Source organism: Eulemur rufifrons, chromosome 28, assembly GCF_041146395.1.
Source record: "Eulemur rufifrons isolate Redbay chromosome 28, OSU_ERuf_1, whole genome shotgun sequence".
NCBI lineage: Eukaryota > Metazoa > Chordata > Mammalia > Primates > Lemuridae > Eulemur > Eulemur rufifrons.
In genome coordinates this window covers 60,589,386-60,595,792 of record NC_091010.1, presented here as the reverse complement: position 1 = coordinate 60,595,792, position 6,407 = coordinate 60,589,386, and the positions used below count along the sequence as shown (strand labels likewise).

General features: G+C 36.0%; 1 pseudogene; it reads left to right on the top strand.

The window, feature by feature from the left end:
• Nucleotides 1-236: 236 nt before the first annotated feature.
• On the top strand, nucleotides 237-355 carry LOC138376746 (small nucleolar RNA SNORA51; annotated as a pseudogene).
• Nucleotides 356-6,407: the final 6,052 nt, after the last annotated feature.

The following is a 6,407-nucleotide window of genomic DNA, read 5'->3' as shown; positions in this document are numbered from 1 at the left end:
TAATATATTAACTGAAATAATTAATTGAGGCAAACTTTTCATTAAACAGTTACAAGAAATACAGCTGTTAACCAAAAAATTCAAGACTATGAATTATAACTGGGTCAATTTTTCAACCTTCCATCTCAATTAATTTGAGTATATAGAAAACTATGGCTGGATTTAGGAATATGGCTCTTCCCAAGTAATAATTTGTAAAATGTAAAAGTACACTAAAATTGGGCAATCTGATTTTGCCATTTCTTCATTTTTTAAAAATGTATTCAGAAGGCTTAAGAAATGTAAGTGACTTCACCCCATAGACACCTCAGCCCAGGCCCTATGCCTGGTCTGTACTGTGAATAGGGGGACATGGAGGAGAAAAGAAAGAAGAAAAAAAGAAAACAAACAAGAAATGTAAGTGATGTGATTGTGGTTTCACTTTTGGTTTCTGGATAGCTGCGTATCAATGGTCACCAAATTCTAAGCTCCTGGAGAGCTGGGATATTTGTCCATTTTACTCACTGCTGTGTCTCCAGTGCCTAGGACAGTCCCTGGCACACAGTAGATATGCAGGAAAAATTTGGTAAATAAAAAAAATGAATAAAGGAAATTAGTCTATCTGTGAATGTATGTTCTCAAAATATCCACTCTCATAAGAGAGAATGTTGAGGAAACCTGCAGGAATTAACTAATAAACATTGTAATCTTTCAGTATTTCTATGGGACATCCCTCAAATTGGATTCTGATCCATTCTACAAAACCAGCAAGAAGTGAATTAACAAATACTCCAAAACGCTAGGCAGCAGTAATAGATAACCTAAATGAGTGAGGATGCTATTTTTTTTGTCACCTTTACCAGTTAACTCTCAAACTCTCTTTCATGCCAAGATGTCTATACTGGGCAAAAGAGATGGAAAGAAGAAAGGAAGAAAGAAAGGAAGGAAGGAAGGAAGGGAGGGAAAGAGAGAGAGAGAGAGAGAAAGAAAGAAAGGAAGGAAGGAAGGGAGGGAGGGAGGGAAAGAGAGAGAGAGAGAAAGAAAGAAAGAAAGGAAGGAAGGAAGGAAGGAAGGAAGGAAAAGAGTGAGCAAGGAAGAAAGGAATGAGGGACGGAGGAGGGAAGGAAGGAAGGAAGGAGAATGCAAGAAAGCAAGAAACTTGGGAAAGGCTATTTTATCTCCCCTTTGGAAACTTAACAATTATAATAATATTATTATAATAATAGCTAATACAAGCTAATTTTGTGTCAAGTTCTGTTCTAAGGGCTTTGTATATACCAACTCGAATAATCCTCACAACTACCCTAAGAGATATGCCCTATTTTTGGCTCCATTTTGCAGCTAAGGAAACTGAGGTACAGAGATGTTAAGATGTGCCTGAGGTCACACACTCAGTGGTGGAGTTGGGTTCTCCAAGTCCACACCCCTAACCACCTTGATATACCACCCCTGAGATTTGGCAAAGAAACATCTTTAGCTCTCTTAATACCAATGTTCCCAAACTTATCAACCACAATGTACCAATCAATATCTCTAGAACATCATTTGGCAAACACAGAAGCACACTATTTCTTTGGCTTCTTACAAGTCAAATGTACGTCCTTGTAAGTAGGAAAGTGAATTATAATAAAAAATGTTCTCCTAATTTTAGGAGAGAGTTAATGTGAATTGAGTTTGAATTCTTAGCTTCCTTGAGCCATATAACTCACCTATCAAACGAGGGAAGGACATAAGACATTCTTTGCTATTTCTTAAAAATAAAAACAACTTCTTTGATTGATGTATGTGAGTTACAAACCAAATAAGACTATGCAAAAGTACACTGGTGGCAAAACAGCATGGCAAACAATAACAAGAAGTTCATAAGGAAACAATGCTAAGAAATGTTCAGTTCTCCAAAGTACTTGAAACCTAGGTTTCGCCACTCACCCATGAACCATTCTAGCTAATAGACTCCTTCTCACAGCCACCAGTAGGACATACGTGATCCCCAGTGCAGAGTCTAATGTAGAACACTTCTGCCTGCATAGGACCTCAAGTAGGGGAGGTAGGTTTGGCTAGGTGAGGATGTATTTCCTAGGGGAGTGGGGAAGACAAGTTTGCCCCTCTGAGAACCACACAGTCCAGGTCTGCCGCACAGAACAGGGAGCTTTGAGCATCTTTAGCTGCACTGTGAATTTCTGCTCCCATCCACCAAGATCAAGTTTAAGGTGGGGAAGGGTGGCAGGTGGGAATGACAGTAGAGCAAGATCCATAGGTAAAAAAAAAGAAGAAGCTTCCAAGTCACTCTGTTCTCACCTCATCACCCGGGGTGGACATCAGTGCCAGCTTTGTCTTAAACAAAAGTTTTGGTCAAGCGAAGGCCTCTTGCAACCTGCCAACAGCTTTGGTTCAGTTCCACCACTAATCAGAGCTGGATGGGACATGGATTCAATACACTCTCAAAAGGGAAGGCCTTGGTGAGCTCAGGCTGTCTGGGTTTTCCTTGAGACTTTTTTTAATTAAAATTCTAATTATTGCTGGTCTACAAATCAGATAGTAACAGAATCTAGACTATATCGCCATGCTTTGTAATCCACAGCATGTGAACTATACTGCAAACCATGCTCTTTTAAATAATGAGTAGAGGAAAACTGTTTTTTAATTATTCCACTACTAAGCTCCAAAGTTTGTTTTACTAAATATAACTTTTAAGGCTATAAATTGACATAGTGTTTGAACAAAGGAACTATCTCGCCTTGTGACTGTAAGGAATCACACGCATCTCCATTCCCAGTCTTCCAAAGTTAAAGGTACAGTACGAGATATATCCTTCGAATACATAACGGAATCCTCGAGTGGCTCAATGGATGGCTTGAATTAATGAAAACATAGGGAAATTATTCTTTAAAACCATGAATTCACAACTACAAAGCCTATTTTTTTCTTTGCTGTTATTAATACAATAAGAGGTTTGACTTTGACCCTGAAATCATAAACGTGGAAAACATTAACAGTATTATATTGACATGTCTGAGCCTCTCTTTTTCTATATTAAACTGAGGCTTCTGATAAGTTTGAAGGAGTCCCTGTGGCACCAAATAAAACTAAACAATTCATACAGACTAAGATCAAGGAGGTCTAGTGAACCAGAAGATTCCAGCTCCTGGATGAAAGGAAATGTCTTTGAAACCACTAGCAATTATTCATGTTTTAAAACTATAATTTAAGAAATCATTCTTTTTAAAAATAAATATTAACCTTTTGGAAAATCTGACCTTTGTAATAGTCTACATACAGTTGGGTTTTCAAAAGTATCTCAGATTCATGTTGATAAAAGTATCTTCAGATTATTGGCCTTTTTCCTTTAACTGTGCTATGTTTAAACTGTCTAGAACGAATTAGAAGGCTTCAGTTGTCTTTAATGTAATAGCATACCCATTATAATAAATTACAATGTCTTTTAGAATGTTATGATTTTTCCTAGAAGTATTTAATTCTTAAGGTTGGGTTTTGGTAACACAAAATAAAATGTGATTTTTTGTCTTAGGTCCCAGAGTGGCATTTTGTCACAACCTGTGAGGTTTGCAAGACTACTCTGTAACATTGCAGCAGGGAAACTGCATATGGTGTCACAGATTGTCTGGGAAGACTCAGGTTATCTTTCTCTTGCTTTTCAGTCTAAATAGGCCGGTAGCCATGAATCACACTTGAGATGGAACATGCCCCAGGGATAAGTATACAACAAAGAAGAGTAGCTAGGAAGCAATTGTCACTGGTCATCTGGTGGTGATACCTCAAGTAAGTGTTCAGGGATAGCTGTCTCCAAATAAGATTACAGGCTGGAGACTTAGTTTGAAGCTTTTCGCAGCCTAAAAAGAAACTTGCATGAACCTGAATGCCTATAAATATTGCTGACTACAGCTCAGTGGTCCTTTAGGCACCATGTTTTCTTAGACTTCCTACTGAAATGACTATTTTGGTAAAGCTAGCAGGATAAGCCATATTTCCAAAGATAATTTTTTTGTCAGAGAAATAAAGCAAAAAAAAAAAAAAAAAAAAAAAGAAAGAAAAAATCTTTGTGAGTCATGTTATGTCCTTTTAAGCCTAGTTAAGAAAATGCAATTTAGGGTATTAAATTGTATGAAATTTACAAATTATTAAAATGGGTTTCAATCCTGTTTAGTCTTTAGCCTAATTACAGAGGCAGTGATCTATTAAGAGAAGGAAAGTCCTGAGTTCATTTTTCAGCTGAAAATATTGATAAGTGTTGGTTTCTTAATGGCTAAGGTAAGCTGTCTCCTTGAAACAAAAACAACAAAAAGCAAAGATTTATCTTCAAAATCTCAAAAAAGGATGTGTTTTTATTTCAAATATGCGTACAGTTAAAGCAATTAACGTATTCTATTGATTTGCTTGACGACTGTTAATGTGCCCCATGTTACCAGGATAATCTGACTCCTTTAGAAACTCCCTAAATGGCAGAATTTTCAAACATCCTGAGCTGTAGTTGATGTCAATTTTTGATGTCCTTTAGAGTAGCTTTAGTATGCCCAAAGACTGTTTCTCAATTTATTTTTGGGTTGAACAATTGATGTTCAATTTACTTGAGGAAAATCTTAAACTTCAGGTTGGGTTGTGGCAACACAGAATGAAACGGGATTTTTGCCTTCCAGTCTTTAAGTTCAGCTCACAAATCTTTTTAGTTTGTGTACAAGTATAACAAATGTTAATAATTGTTTTTAAGGCGGCTTTGAATAATGTTTGTTCTCTTTAGTTAAATACCTTCAAATATTTAAACTTTGTTTATAAATTTAATATATTCTATTTCTATTTTTAAGCACTTCAATTATCTGAATTACAGAAACCACAGTGGATACTGAAGTAGCTTTTCCATACCTAGCACATTAAGCTTAAAGACAGAGTGACACTGAAGTTGTCTTAGATGCTTCAATATTATCTATGGGTTTACCAAGGGTTGAACTTGGACTTCCAGCCTCTAGAACTATGAGAAAATGAACTTCCATTGCTTTAGCCACCTAGTCTGTGGTGTGCTGTTATGGTACCCCAAGCAAACTAATATACTACCAATTTTTCAAACTTATTTTGATGCCACTTTCTATTTTGAAAGACCTTTTAGAATTTTTTTTTAGGATTATTTAACTAATTTCCCAACTGGCATAGCAACTTCAACTTCTTTTTGTCAGTTCAAGGTGAGAATTTGTGATGGGGTGGCTCCCGTATTTTTCTAGTTATTTTATGTTTGTTTCTTTATTCATTTTTTTTGCATTCTTCAGGGATTTGTAACCATTTTACTCTTTCTTGCACAATTCTTCATTCATGGCTAATGTATTTCAAATTTGAGGTTCTACTCAAAGTGAGTATAGTCATCTCTTCTCAGCATCTTCACTTCAGTGGTGTACACAGAGCATAACCCCTGTCAAGAAGATGTAACCCCCGCTAGAAAGCAAGATTTCAGCAAATTGTGTGGCTGAACCAGTCAGCAGTTCTTCAAAGTGTTGGCTTTAGTTCTGCTTTAATTTTGCTGTATTCCTTTCAGTCTAGCCATTTGCAATGGACTTGTCAGTTCAGTAAGATGTCAAGTTCATGGCATTTAATATTTGAAACATTGAGCACTTCTCAAATGTTTACAATGTATGCAAAATGTTCATATTGTATTGGGTTGGGTAACTCAATGGTAAATTAAGAAAAGTGCAGAAGGCTGGATTAAAAATATGGGGAAAAGAAAACCTCCTCTTATTGTTTATAGATCATGACATTAAATGTAATTATATTCAGAATTCAAAATATATAAGATATTTTTATTCCCCAAAGTCAGAATATGATAAAACCTGTGATATTCTAGTTTGGCTAACCACTGGGGTACAGAAAAATTAAAGCTAAATGAAACCTTTGAGAAAAAAGTCCCTACAAGTGTGGCAATCATCTCACGCATCATGGTTACAAAGTTAATTGAAAACAATTTGATTTTTAGCAAATTGCTCATTCGACAAATTGATTTTCCAGCAAGTTGCTTTTCTCCTCTGTTTTTGAATATATGTGTCACACATATGCAACTGGACAGAAGTTTAAGCAGTAAAGGAAATGCATTCAGTGACTGTGAGTTTTCATAGCACATCATCTTCGTAGTTGAAACAGCAGGAAACAACCTCTTGGTCGACTAAGCTGATGCGTTTGCCATCTGAAGAGACAACTTTCAAGTTTGAAAAGTTTTTAAGCTTCCTTAAGTGACAAATTTAAGCTTCACTAGTGACACATTTAATCTCATTGGAAACATTGTTTTGGCATTGTATACTAACTAGAAAGATGGCTGTATTCAGCTGGACATTTTAAAGCACTTAGGAAAACAGCTACTTGACATTGAACATTTTCTCCTCTTCAAAACAAATTTATCTTTATAAGGGTTTGAAGTGATAAATACACTGAAT